At 50.1% G+C, this 15,258-nt stretch overlaps 1 protein-coding gene across 2 annotated transcripts in view; it reads right to left on the bottom strand.

The window, feature by feature from the left end:
* Positions 1 to 15,258, bottom strand: part of LOC135921170 (uncharacterized) — a 266,494-nt gene that overhangs the window by 243,748 nt on the left and 7,488 nt on the right. The window contains exon 2 of one of the 2 annotated variants that reach the window (XM_065455481.1): positions 12,404 to 12,498. The exons of the other annotated variant lie outside the window; for it this stretch is intronic. The gene's annotated coding sequence lies outside the window, so the exon portion shown is untranslated. The remainder of the gene's footprint in view (positions 1 to 12,403; positions 12,499 to 15,258) is intronic. 2 annotated transcript variants of the gene reach the window in all.

The raw sequence follows: 15,258 nt of genomic DNA, 5'->3' as shown, positions 1-15,258 counted from the left end.
ACTTAAGGGCCTCTTGAGGCAGTAGTGCTATTGGCATTTGCATATTTTATTCCATCCCTCCATGAGAAGATATCTTTTAAATTCATAGTACACCTTAAAAGTCACTGTGACAATTTTAATAGATATATATTAATTTTACTATTGTTTTAAGGCCCCTATACAGCCAGGTTCCATTATTATAGCCAACCACGACGCCATTGATCATTACTTGCATCACTGACTCCATTAAAACATTGCCTGGCGCTGTTTGGCCATGAGTGGCCCTTGCGCCATAAAACCCCACATATCATCATCATCATCATCAAAGCTTCCTTTAGAGGCGTGTTTTGGTAGAACAAACTGCAAACTACCCAAAGTTGCCCTGTGGCTTGCAAACCGACGCTCGAGGGAAGCTCTAAGATCGTCCATGTAGGGAATAAACAACGCTCGCCTATAGTATTCCTCGGTTGAAGTTGAATAGTAGTTAGCCCGATGTTTCTGCGTGCCAATTACACGCGGCATTTCACAGTTTAGGCTAAAATCAGCCGCTGTCTTTTGACGTGCGGAAAATATATTTCGAAACTCCACCTCAGAATCGACAGCCATTCCTTCTATCTTCCTCAGCATAAGGTCTACGTAGTCTGGAGCGACGTTAATGTCTGCAGAGGTGCTCTGTAAGTACTCAGACAAACGATGTGTTAAGCTTAAGAAGGTGTCACAAACTGTAAGACATATGAGGAAGTTAAAGGAGCATACCCGATAGTGGAGAGCAGACGCGGTGGAAGCGCTTGTTGTGTGGGACGCTTCCATGAGCTCTTTTAGTGCGGCGACTATTCGGGACAATGCCTCAGTAAACAATGAGACCGCCTCCTGGCGTTCCACCCACCTAGTTTCACAATACCGTTGTAAGCGGCAGAAGGATTTCGATGCGTCTTCAAGTATCCTTTTCAGAACCGCAGTTCTTTTACGGGATGCCCTAAAGAAAGCGCAAACGTCTTTAATCGTGCCGAAGGCACGTTGAATGTCTTTAACATTCGAGGCGTCGCTCAGACAGAGATTGAGGGAGTGCGATGAGCAGTGCGTGTACAGAGCAGTTGGAAACTCCTTGCGAATAATCGCCTGTACACCATGGAATGCTCCACTCATCACTGCCGCGCCATCGTAACCTTGGCCTCTCATGCGTTTCAGCTCCAGACATAGTTTAACAAGCTCACTTTTTAGTGTGTGAGCTAAGCTAGAAGCACTGACATCTTCCACAGCTACAAAGGACAAGAAATCCTCTCGAATCAAGAAAGTGCTGGAGTCAACGTATAGGACGCACAATGAAAATTGTTCTGTTTGCGATATTTCCGACGTTTCGTCTGCTAGCACGGCAAAACACCCTGCCTTTTTTTTACTTCTCTGACTATTTTGTCTTGTATTAGCTTCCCGATAATAGCAATTATCTCATTTTGTATGCGTGGACTTGAGTACAGAGCGTTGTTTCTAGCTGTTTGAATGTGATCAGCCAAGACGGTGTCCCCTCCATTGGCCCTGTAACGTAAAAGCGCCCTAAAGTTACCGTCATTGTTTGCTGGCTCTTCAAGAGTAAGTCGCCCTACATCTTTGTCGCCCCTGAGAGCGATGTCTTGTCTTCCGCACAGCACGATAGTCTCGACGATTGCGCGCAGTTTCGCCTTGCTGTCCTCCAACAAATCCTTCGCTTGCTGGTTGATCTGCATGTGGACGCTATCTACCATACCTCTCATCACATCAAGGAAACTTTGAGCTTCAATAGTATCCCTCTTGTGGTAATCTGTCCGCGAATGGCTTTCGAAAGTCTTCGAAAGTGGCATGTTTCCATTTTCTAAATGTTGTGGTCACGAGGCTTTTGCACGTTTGGTGGGCACCTTTACCAGCTTCCGTTTCAGCGCGAAAAAGCACGCAAGTTTTACAAAATGCTCCATTTTTAGCGTCAGAAAATGCAAGCCACTTATATCGCTGAAGCCAGTGGGACTGGAATTTGCGTCTCTTGCCGTCCTTAGACACAGACACCTCAAAGTCGTAGCCGGAAGGCGGCGTCCAGGCTTCGGAGTATGCTCGATCTTTGATGTCGCCAGGTATGCCTGCGCGATTAACGTAGAGTCCGATATCATATTCACTAATTGGAGTGACAGTGTTTGCTGCTTCTTCGGCCTGATTAGATGTCTCGTCATCCCCACCTGTCGCTGCTACGTTTCGTTTGAAGAGGTGGAAGCTGGGAGTGAGTCAGGGCGTGGCTTCTATAGTAAGAAAAAAAAAACATTTAAGACTAGCCCAATACAAATTGTACCTCTTAGTGCAACTAGACATGGCCTAACTACATGGCCTGACGTGATAGCGTCAGCGCTGTCTCTGTGTATCTGTTTCTTTCTACGTCCTCGTTCAGTCGCGCTTACACACTCTATCATGGATTCAAACCAACTAGTCCGCCAACGTGGTTTAACCGAGCGTCAGCGCTTACCTTTGGCAGTTTGTAAAGAAGCTTGTTATTTGCAGGAATGCGTCTTGTCGCTTCCTGGTCGTAGGACCGCGGCTTGTCCCGTCTTTGTCCATAGTCCCGGCTCTAGCTTGGAAGACCTCGAGCCTCGCTCGTGCGGGGTTAAATAGCCCTTCCTGGTGGTCTTCCAGGGTGCACCATCAACTTCCTCTAAGGGATGTGACGTCGGCGGCGAACGCGTAAAATATGATTTCTTGACAGGGAGGGTGCTTCCATCTATGAGCGGTGAAGCGAAGTGCTGTATCATGACACTAACGAGCGCCGACAGTGATCGCTTCGGCAGTCTCAGCGCTCTCAGCGCAGGTGAGGCTCCTACGTGGTGTAACTAGATGGTGTTGAGGTGACGGCGCAGTTTCCACACATGGCTGGTCTTTCACGTTGGATTAGCCGGTGACGCCTCGTCGCCTACGCAGTGCCGCTTCAGCATGCATCAGCCGTGCTTACACACCACCTAGGGCTTCGCTTGCGGTGGTACCAACTAATAAACTTCCTGAGCAATGCGGCGCGGAAAGGCAACGACGTCGACGGATGAATCTCGCGTTGGTCCGACGAAAGACACGCCAACGCGTCTTATAATACTGCAACCGCAACCCAGTGTTGACCGCCGAATAGCTGTCAAGCCTCAAGAGTGATTTAGCGGCGCTTTAAGAATGTGTGTGAGGAGTGGCGGCATGGCCGGTGGGCGGGGGGGTCTAGGCAGATTAATTTCTGGGATTGGGCCCGGGCCCCCCCGGGCCCCCCACTGGGTACGTGCCTGGTCCTGATCACATGGGCAACTTTTGCAGGTAATTCGAATTAGCCTTCATTGATTCCATCAATCCATACAAAGTCAAACGCATTAACTGCCAGTCATCCCATTATGCATCTTCGTTCTTACCACGCACAATAACTGAATGGAACGCCTTACCATCAGTCATTGCCACGGAACCAGACTTGACTAAGTTTCAACATTTAATTCGCTCACGACTTGTCGACTAATCGTATTATTATTCTTTTTTGGGACTTTTACAGTGTTTTTCGATATTTGTTGGTGTTTTTAGTGCAGTTGCCTTATGTTCTCCTAATATGTACTAATGTTTTCTCTGTAATAATTGTGACCTAATTATCTTGTATGTTAACTATGTTTCACTGTATTATTACTTCTGTTAACCTCTCTTGTTTTTAGTATGTACAAACTACAACCAGTGCTTGTGATTGACCCCCCCCCCCATGTAATACCCTCGTAATGAGGGCCTTTGGGGGTATTTTGAATAAATAAATAAAATAAATAGATTCCTCAAACAGAGTTAGCGTTGCAGGATCGTCATTTTTTTTGGCCACTGTGCAAGGCAGGCGAGATGACCAAGCTCAACGCAGTGTGCTGCAGGTAGATGAAGAAAAGCACCGATTGTGACGTCTATGAAATTGATGATTATTGGCCATCGACTCGTGGGAAACGGACCTACCTTTGTCGTTTGTGGCCAAGGTGGTCGTGCAGTGTTGTGACGTCACAAACACTGGGTGCCCAGTGTAAAGTCCTACATCCGTGTGGCTGGTTCGGGAGCATGCAACCAATATTTGAAGTTCGTGATATGGAAAACTAATGGATGTTTAGTCACATCGTTTGGCATTGTGGCAGCCTCACAGTCGCACAGCAGCAGCCAGACACCATTTCCCCTTTTGACTCGATAAAATATTATCGCGGAGTGTGCGGGAAAGCGAAGTGGTGCGAGGGTGCGCAACCGAGCCTTAGAGGCTGAACGAGCACAAAAATAAAGTCAGTTCTTGCTTGTTCTTCAGGATACGCCGATCTCGCTTCTTTCTGCTGATTTCCAGCCGCGCTCACGCCCCGCACAAGATTGGTGACTCGGACTAGCAGCAAGTGCTATGGATACGCCTCAAGGCATCGAAATTCCGACACTTTCCGGCATCGACGTCAAACTGCCTCCGTTTTGGACTGCGGACCCTGCATTGTGGTTCAGTCAGGTGGAATCACAATTCGCTGCACGGCGCATCACAGCAGATTCCACAACATACCATTATGTGGTGAGCAGTCTGCCCCGATCAAGCGCAGCGACATTCCAGACCTGCTACTTTCCCCACTAGAAGACAACGTTTACGAGGCGTTGAAGACAACACTCATTCGCAGGATGAAACCCCCCGAAAGCCAATGGCTACAACAGATTCTCCATGAAGCCCACCTCGGCGACAGGACGCCACGCCAGCTGTTCCGTTATATGCAGCAATTATTGGGCAGCAAAGTGGATGACATTGACAGCCTGCTGCTCCGAGGAATATTTCTACAGAAATCCCCCCGAACGTCACAATGGTCATGACCGCCTCAAATGCGAACGATCTATCCAAGCTGCCCGAGTTAGCCGACAAGCTCATGGCGGTAGCTCCCACTTCTGTCGCCGTCACAAGCGAACCGCCTCAACATGAGCAGCTTCAAGAGATGAAGAACGAAATCTCACGTCTCATGGATTCCATGGCCGCCCTCCATACGGCGTCAAGGTCAACCAGTCAGAGTGCTCCACAGTCACCTATGAAACGCCAAAAACTATGTTGGTACCATCGCAAGTTCGGCGATGCTGAACAAAAATACGCATTACCCTGCGAGCTCTCGTGAAACGCTCCGGGCAGGTGCTGAGGGTGACCAGCGTTTCTGTCATGCAAGAACGTCGCTCATCGGTCTTTTTCCTAACCGACCGCAACAGCGGTTTTCTCTTCCTCATCGACGCAGGCGCCGAAGTGAGCGTACTTCCAGCATCGCCGGCAGACCGAAAGCGCCCGAACACATTGCCTTTGCAAGCAGTCAATAACACGGACATCGCCCCGTATGGAAACCGCTCCCTAACCGTCAGTCTGGGCCTGCAGAGAATGCTACGATGGATTTTCTTAGTAGCCGACGTGAAATTTGCCATTCACGGGGCCGATTTTCTGCGCCACTTCGGACTGTTATTCGACGTGCGTAACCGGAGGTTACAGGCTCCTGTGTCACAAAGCAATGCAAAAGCCCAGCCTTCAAGACATACGCCGCTCAGCCCTATGCTGATCAAGCCAGCAGGCCCTCTTCGTTTCACTTTCATACTGAGCGAATTTTCTGACCTCACACACCAGCGCCAAGTAGGATCCCCAGTAAACACGACGTGTTGCACCACATCACTACTACTGGACCACCGGTTCAAGCTCGACCACGTCGATTGTCGCCTGAGAAACTGGTAGTGGCACGACAGGAATTCGACCATATTTTAGAGTTGGGTATCATCCAGCCTTCTTCCAGTCCTTAGGCATCTCCCCTTCACATGATTCCTAAGACATCATCGGATGACTGGCGTCCTTGCGGGGACTATCGAGCGCTGAACAGTGTCACAACGGCCGACAGGTACCCTGTGCCACATAGTCACGACATACTGGCAGGTCTGCATGGGGCCAAGCATGTTTCAAAAATTGATCTCGTGCTGGCATACCACCAAATACCTATGTCACCGGAAGACGTCGCCATGACTGCTATCATACACCCCTTGGTCTATTCGAATTCCTGCGCATGCCATTCGGCCTTCACAATGTGGGTATAACGTTCCAAAGGTTTATCGACGGTCTTCTACGGGGCCTCAATTTTTGTCACGCCTACCTAGACGACTTGCTCATCGCAAGCACCACGCCAGAACAAGACGAAGAGCACTTGCGGATTGTTTTTCGACGCCTATCTGAGCTTGGCAGTTGTCGTCAATGCGGCCAAGAGTGAACTCGGCGTGCCTGAGTTATCATTTCTGGGCCACATCATTTCGCGCTCGGGAGTACGGCCACACTCATCTAAAGTGCAGGCCATACAAGATTTTCCACTGCCAACCACGAAGCGCCAACTACGTGAATTTCTCGGATTGCTAAACTTCCACCGCCAATTTGTGCCTAAATGCGCCTATATCATACAACCTCTTCATGGACTGCTCAAGGCAACGCAAGGATCTTCGAATGACCTGCCTTGGTGCGAAGAAGCGAAAAGGGCTTTCAAATTTTTAGGTATGTGGACGATTTTTTAGTACTTTTAGAGCTTTTACCAAATGACACTATGCCCGCAGCAGTAGACGATGTATTGACTGCTTTTAAAGCTTCTTCACGCACTCTTAATTTCACTCATGAACTTCCTAGCAATCATTCCATCAGGTTCCTAGAACTGCAACTAACTTTCTTTGACGACGGGCATTTGTGCTGGATCTGTTCACCTAGGGGCAAGAAAGCTCTTTTACCATTTCGATCTGCACATTCAAAGATTGTAAAAAGAGGGATTGCAATGAATTGTTTCCGCAATGCACTTGAAAGAAGCTGTCACCACGCCATTAAAAGTAGCTTTGACGCGCAATCCCAACGTCTAGAAGCCGCAGGGTTCCCTCCGCCTCTTTTGAAAGCGGTGGCTGAATCGCTGCTTCAGAGGCTAAAGAAGGAACGTACGGAGCTGGTAGATGGTGGGGCTGTTGAACGTAAGAAACTTGAAGTTATGCCGTACGTACATAAAGTGAGCCACAGTATTAAGAAAGTTGCCGCCAAACAGGCAGTAAGTGTTGTTTTTTCTGCCCCTTGTAAGCTTTCGGGTCTGTGTTCGCGCATTTCTCGAGGCAGGGCAAGGAACCATGTTTGCACAACGCAGCATGAAAATCGTTTCACGGCATGTGCTGCAGGGGTTGTTTATATGTTCCCTCTCACGTGCGAAAGATTTTACATAGGCCAAACCGGTCGATGTATTAATGACCGCCTGCGTGAGCACCACTCCTCCCTGGGGTCAGATAACGGGGCAAACTTGCCTCGCCATTGCAATGAGTGTGGTTGTTATCCATTGTTTAGCAATGTGATGATTCTTGGTAGGGGCAAGGGCAAAGAAGAGCGTGAAATCTTGGAGGCGTACTTCATCAGTTTATTAGGTGATGAGTGCGTTAGTACAACCTCGGTGCGCTTACAAGAAAAAGAATTAGAATTTCTAAGTCGGTCCCGATGGAAACGGTGCTGTCTTCTCATGCTATGTGATAAGTGATGATGCGGTTGCGCATGCTCTGCTGCCCTTGCTGGGACTACACCGATTCTAATAAACCACAGTTGATAGTCCAGTAGTTGTGTCGTGAACATCTTCTCTTGTCTTTTGTGTTTTTGACTGGTTTTTTCGTTCCCGTCTGTTCACAAGCTATCGCATCCTGTAATCAAAGCTACGCAAATGTTGCTCACAGCAAGATTCATCTGGCCAGGTATCAACCGAGACGTGCGTTTCTGGGCAAGAGGATGCACACTGTGTCAGCGTGCCGAAATTCATCGACATTCTGTGAACCCGTTGGCAACGTTAGCGCCTCAAGACGCGCGTTTCGACCCCGTACAACTCGACATTGTCGGACCTCTGCCGCCTTGCCAAGAGAATGCCTATTTACTGCCGTGCATTGGCAGATTCACGCGCTGGATGGAGGCCATACCTATAGCGGATATGACTGCTAATACGGTTGCCCGCGCCTTCTTGCGCCACTGGGTTGCTCGTTTTAGTGTACCATGTATATAAACAATGGACCGTGGAAGGCCGTTCGAATCGTCACTTTTCGCAAGCATTATGCGCAGTTTCATTGGCGCTTCTCGCATCAGAACAACCACCTACCACCCGATTAGCAAGGCATGGTGGAGCGTTTCCACCGCCAGCTCAAGTCTGCGCTCGCCGCAACAAATAAGCGCAGCTGGATGGAGGCACTACCACCCATCCTCTTTGGAATACAGACAGCTGCCAAGACAGACATACGCCGCAGCGCGGCCGAACTAGTGTACGGAACGACATTGCGCCTTCCAGGAGAATTCTTCATGAGCAACCCACGAGACGGTTGTACGGCCACCGCACCCTATGCAGTTAGGCTACGAGACATAATGGAAAACCTTCGCACTACGCCACCGCGATGGGCAGCGCCACGCGTGGTATACGTACCATCAGAACTAACTTTGTGCACACACTTGTTTAGGCGCCACGACGCAGTTCATCGACCACTCCAATCCCCGTATAACGGGCCATTCCGAGTGCTGCGCCGAGGTGAGAAGCAGTTCACTATCGACGTGCGGGGTCGTCGCGAAGGCGTATCACTCGATCGGCTGAAGCCAGCACACATTGAAGTAGCATACACCGCTTCACATGCACCGTCATCTCTGACACCACCCTCCTAGGCTCTACTCGTCCAAACACGCCAAGTCAAAAGGACACGCAGTGGACGAGTCTCCAAGGCGCCCCATCGTATGGCTTTGTGAACAATTTAAATCGTTCTATGAACGTTCGCTAACTGAATAGGAGGGGAAGTGATGTGGCGAGATCACGGCCGCACAGCAGCAGCCAGACACCCTATCCCCTTTTGACTCGATAAAATATTATCGCTGAGTGTGCGGAAAAGGGAAGTGAGAGGGAAAGGGTGAGAGGGTGTGCAACCGAGCCGTAGAGGCTGGACGAACACAAAAATAAAGTCAGTTCTTGCTTGTTCTTCAGGGACGCATTACTCGCTTCTTTCTGCTGATTTCCAGCCGCGCTCGCGTCCCGCACAACCGCATGAACAATCAGAGTGCAAAAGAGAATGCATACTCAAAATTTCAATTTCTAAGTCAGTGGACAACAAAAAATTGCCGAAGCGGGCCTTTCAGCGCCAATTTTCAGTTGGCCGTGAGCAGCAGCTTTCACGTGGATATATGGTGGAGGCTACAAAATGCTTCAACTATTTAAAGAAAAGGAAGTATACAACACTTTAACAAGTTTTGAAAGTTCTGCAGTATTGAAGGTTAGGAAAATATAACCCGTTCAGCTTGAAGTAACGCTTTTGTGTTAGAAAGAAGCAATCATGTGATTAAACCCAAAAAAGAATACTGCTCCTCCACATACGGATAATGTATGAGTCCCACTTTCATTTAGCAAAAATTTTTCTTGCCTTCTCATGTGTTAAAATTGCTTAAAGCAAACCTTTTGTCTATGTTTTTGAAGAAAGCTACTGCTCCTCGAAAATTTGCAATACACACAGAATAGCTCATAAGAACACCTGGAATAGACCACCTTGCTCTACAGTGGTGCAACAAAGTTGATACGCAGTTGAGAAGATGCTGTCAAGGAAAATGCGACACTGAAACAACTACCACAACACCACTGCTATGATACTACCGGAGTGTCACAATGCCGACAGCGCAGCAACTATAGAATGACAGTTGTGGATGAAGCACTAATCATAACAAAGAACCCATGGAATGTACACGATGGTGAGGTGATGACAGCATTATGACCACTGCACGCCAACCATGAGATGTTGATGCTATGTAGGAAATAGCATAATGATTATGGTCTAACACACACAGAGTGATGACATGATGATGGAATCATGAACCTGGTATGCTGGCAAAATAAGGAAGACAGTGGTTTCGCCATGACATAAAAGCCAATAAAGGAGATGGTATTGTGGAATTCTGACTCCAAGATGCCGGCACAATGAGTGCAGCGGCATGAGTGATGAAATGATGAAAGCTGATTTCACAGTATGACGACAATGGTTGAGACAACAACATGATATGTAATGGCAAGCCAGTGAGAGTGATACTGAAAATGACACAAAGAAGATGAAATGACAAGAAAGAAATCACAACAGCATAAGGGGATGAAGTCATGACAACATCGCAATGGTATGCTATAATGCCATTACGCTATAATGTTGGAATGTTGTAGAGATGTGAAACCATTCGTACTGCTCTTCTTTTCTCACTATTCATGCAAGAGGCACAGTGCATTAGATGCATCTACTGCCAACAGAAAGCGAGAACACTACAGCTACACATACCCACACTGCACGACACACAGCCACACAGGTGTTGCGTCTCAGACGCAGTAAAGTGCTGGCTGCAGCCCAAACCAAGCACACAACCAAACTGCGAGTACGTATACCCACACTGCTAGACACACAGCCACACAGGTATTGCGTCTCAGCGGCAGTAAACTGCTGGCTGCAGCCCAAACCGAGCACACAAGCAAAACTGCGAGTACGTATACCAACACTGTACGACGCACAGCCACACAGGTGTTGCGTCTCAGATGCATCAAACTGCTAGCTGCAGCCCAAACCCAGCAGACAAGTAAAGCTGCGAGTACGTATACCCACACTGCACGACACACAGCCACACAGGTGTTGCGTCTCAGAGGCAGTAAAGTGCTGGCTGCAGCCCAAACCAAGCACACAAGCAAAATTGCGAGTACGTATACCCACACTGCGCGACACACAGCCACACAGGTGTTACGTCTCAGAGGCAGTAAACTGCTGGCTGCAACCCAATCCGAACACACAAGCAAAACTGCGAGTACGTATACCCACACTGCGCGACACACAGCCACACAGGTGTTACGTCTCAGAGGCAGTAAACTGCTGGCTGCAGCCCAATCCGAGCACACAAGCAAAACTGCGAGACGTATACACATAATGCACGACACACAGCCACACAGTTGGTGTGTCTCAGAGGTAGTAAACTGCTGGCTGCAGCCCAAACCGTGCACCCAAGCAAAACTGCGAGTACGTATACCCACACTGCACGACACACAGCCACACAGGTGTTGCGTCTCAGAGGCAGTAAAGTGCTGGCTGCAGCCCAAACCGAGCACACAAGCAAAACTGCGAGTACGTATACCCACACTACACGACAAACTGCCACACGGGTGTTGCGTCTCAGAGGCAGTAAATTGCTAGCTGCAGCCGAAACCCAGTACACAAACAAAACTCCAAGTACGTATATTCACACTACACGACACAGCCACACACGTGTTGCATCTCAGAGGCAGTAAACTGCTCGCTGCAGCCCAAACCGAGCACACAAGCAAAACTGCGAGTACGTATACCCACACTGCACGACACACAGCCACACAGGTGTTGTGTCTCAGAGACAGTAAACTGCTGCCTGCAGCCCAAACCCAGCACACAAGCAAAACTGCGAGTAGGTATACCCACACTGCACGCCACTTAGCCACACAGGTGTTGCGTCTCAGAGGCAGCAAACTGCTAGCTGCAGCCCAGAACGCAGCGTACGAGAAACATTGGGAGTAACTGTAGTGCCATTACATGGAGTACATTGACGCACATGTCGTGCCGTGCCGGAAGTAAGCTCCCTCTGCATAACTTTTAAGTTGCCCAGTGCATGACGTTGCGCGCGACGGCGAGCTCACTGACTGATGCCATCAAGTGCTATTTGCCTGTCCCATGCGGCCTTTTCCCTTGCGTACATCGTTCTGCCACCATGGGTCCGACCGCTGCCAGCACTTGGCAAGACGCCTTCCTGTTAGCCGTCGTCGTAATCGTCACTGGCAATGCTACTGTCGCCGTCAAGAAGGGGCTCGCTGGTGTCGAGCAATAGGCTATGCAGCGCTGCAGAAGCCGCGACACTCTTTTCGGCTACAGCAGGGCAGTACTGCAGCGCATGATAACGCTGCAAGCAGCGCAACCGGCTCTTCATTAGGTCGATGCAGCGCTCCACCGCAGACCTCATCGACGCGTGGGCCTGGTTGAAGCGGCCCTCCGGACACGATAGCGCCGGATTTCCTGGAACCGGCGTGATGAACCAAGGTTCCAGTCGGTATGCACCGTCACCTGCGGTATAAATGTAGTGCAGGAATTGCGCTGAATTCATTAAAGACATTGGCCGTGGTTCATAAGTGCGTTTATATGCATTTCTGTACTCACCAATGAGAAACCCTCTGTGGTTGTTCGCGAAACTGCTCTGCAGGGCTGAACCACGCCACACATGCGCGTCGTGACACGAGCACGCGAAGCGAGGGTCGATGGCCAGCACTCGCATGTTAGAATCGCACACCTGTGTCCTGTAGTATATCAGTAAATTAGGTCGCTGTCGCGACTTGGAATTTAATATATATCGTGAGTATAACAGGTAGAGCGTGCTTACCACCATGGTGTTCAGCGCGTAGTGTCCGTTCCGGCACCAGGAGGTGTGCTTCTCGGCGGGGGCAGGTCCGGGACGGTTATTGCGATGTAGGCGTCCTGCACGCATCCGACGACGTCAGAGATGTAGCCGCTCCGCACGGAACCTTGCTTCACGATTGCTATCTCCGATCTTGTACGCGGAAACGACACCCAGCGCTGTTCGGTGCCCACGCGGGCGATTGCTTTCGATACGGCGCAAACGCAGCGGCTGACAGACGGCTGGGAAAGCGATATGGTGACTTCGCTACAGACAGCCCTTTGGACGCCACGGGTAGCATAAAACCGAAGGGCGCAAATCACCCGATCTTGAACGGTGATCCCTTCTCTCTCGCGTGCCATATCATCGGATAACAGCTCGCACAACCACATCGCCTTTGTTTTCGATAGGCGAAAGTGCTTCCGAAAAGACTCGTCTGACATGGCAAACTGGTCCCGTTGTTCTCGAAGTCGCCGCGCTCCTCCGTTTTCGCAAAGCAAGAAAAGCAGGCTCGTATCCATCGTAGTCCTGCGGTCTACTCAAAACAAAGGAACCGCAGAAAGATCCGTTCCTGCGCTGTGGTTGTTTGAATCAAATGTACGCGCCGAAGCATGTCCAGTTATCACACGAAACGTGTATAGTAGGTGTGTAAGGAGGTTTATTCGACGAGTCCAACAAACAGGCGGTAGCTCAGAACAGTAGGTCGGGAGAACAAGATGGTGGTGTTCGAGCGCCGATCTCGTGGCCTCCGCTCTTGATGATGATCGGGATGTCATTATCTTCCTTTCTTCATTACAATTGCCCCCATCGAGTAAAGTGGAGCCATCCTGGCGATATAACATGTGGGGACAAGAGGGTCGAAATGCGGCTTGAGTCGGTCTATGTGAACAACATCACGTCCACGTCGATGACGGTCGCCGTGCAGCGTAAGAGGTTCTATGACGTAGTTTACGGGAGAAGTACGCTAGACGACGCGGTAGGGACCATGATAATTTGGGAGAAGTTTGGACGACAAGGCAGGGGCGCAGGGTGGTACAAGCAGTCACACAAGTGCTCCAGGAGCGAATGTTGAGGCAGGAGAGTTGTCATCATCGCGGGCGTTTTTCTGGTGTTGTTAGTCGGCTGTAGTAAAGCGCTTGGCTAGTTGACGGCAATCTTCGGCGTAACGGGCGGCTTCCGACACGGGCGTGCACTCTGAGGCATCTGGTGTGTATGGCAGCAACGTGTCGATAGTGTGCGTCGGCTGGCGACCGTACAGAAGAAAGAAGGGGGAATACCCGCTTGTGACTTGCGTAGGGGTGTTGTACGCGTATGTCGCAAATGGAAGAACCAGGTCCCAGTATGACTGATCAGATGTAACATGTGTCGCAAGCATGTCGCGCAGTGTCCGATTAAACCGCTCAGTGTGACCGTTCATCTCAGAGTGGTAGGCAGTACACGTCTGATGTACAATGTTGTACTGGTGGAGAAGTGCTTGGATTACATCAGAGAGAAATACGCGGCCACGGTCACTGAGGAGTTCGCGAGGAGGGCCGTGTCGAAGCACAAAACGCTTGAGGATGAAAGAGGCGACGTCCTGTACTGTCGCGGTGGGGGAGCAGTGGTTTCGGCGTATCGCGTAAGGTGGTCGACAGCAATGATAGCCCATCGGTTTCCCGCTGTGGTCAAAGGTAAAGGTCCATAAAGGTCAATTCCAACGCGGTCGAATGGGCGGTCTGGACATGGAAGGGGCTGTAATGAACCTGCGGCAGGATGCGGTGGTTTTTTTCGTCGCTGACACTCGTGGCCGCCGCGAATGAACTTGCGGACAAAGTGAAACATTCCGCGCCAATAGTACCTTTTGCGTAAGCGTTCATAGGTCTTGAAAACACCGCCGTGAGCACACTGCGGGTCGGAGTGAAAGGACGCAGAGATTGTAGAGCGCAGCGTTCTGGGGATAACTAGGAGCCACTTCCTACGATCTGGCGAGTAGTTGCGCCGGTACAAGAGGCCATCACGGATATTGAAGTGCGAAGCTTGGCGTCGCAATGTTCGAGTGGTCGAAATGGTGGGTGCCTCGGATAAAACGTCAAGAAGCGAAGTGATCGAGGGATCGTGGTGCTGTGCAGAGGAGACTGTGGCGACGTCAAGAGCTGACAATGGGTGGTCTATTGTGGATATGGACGCAGTTTCGGTGGATAGTGGTGACCTCGAAAGTGTATCTGCATCGGCATGCTTGCGTCCGGAATGATATATAACGCGGATGTCAAAATGTTAAAGTCGAAGAGCCCAGCGGGCAAGGTGATCTGACGGATCCTTCAACGAAGACAACCAACATAATGCATGATGGTCCGTCACTACATCAAACGTCCGGCCATATAAGTACGGGCAGAACTTGGCAAGCGCCCAGACTACTGCCAAGCATTCTTTCTCGGTGACGCTATAGTTTGACTCAGCCTTGGTGAGCGTTCTGCTGGCGTATGCGACGACATGCTCTGCGAACCCAGGCTTTCACTGTGCGAGAACAGCACCGAGGCCGACACCACTGGCGTCTGTGTGCACCTCAGTTGCGGCCGTAGGATCGTAGTGGCGTAGTATAGGTGGTGACGTCAGGAGACGGCGAAGGGTGGAGAAGGCTTGGTGGCACTCAGAAGTCCATGACGAAAGACTGGAGGCGCTGCCTAAAAGTTGGGTCAAAGGCGCAATTATGGAGGCGAAGTTGCGCACAAACCGACGAAAGTAGGAGCATAACCCTATGAAGCTTCGTAACAGCTTTAGAGTCATCGGTTTGGGGAAGTCGGTCACGGCACGTAGTTTAGCCGGGTCCGGAAGCACACCGTGTTTTGATACGACGTGACCGA

The sequence above is a fragment of the Dermacentor albipictus genome, chromosome 8 (genome assembly GCF_038994185.2).
Source record: "Dermacentor albipictus isolate Rhodes 1998 colony chromosome 8, USDA_Dalb.pri_finalv2, whole genome shotgun sequence".
NCBI classification, from domain to species: Eukaryota; Metazoa; Arthropoda; class Arachnida; order Ixodida; family Ixodidae; genus Dermacentor; species Dermacentor albipictus.
Note: the sequence above shows the minus strand (reverse complement) of the source record. Positions and strands in the feature narration are given on the sequence as shown.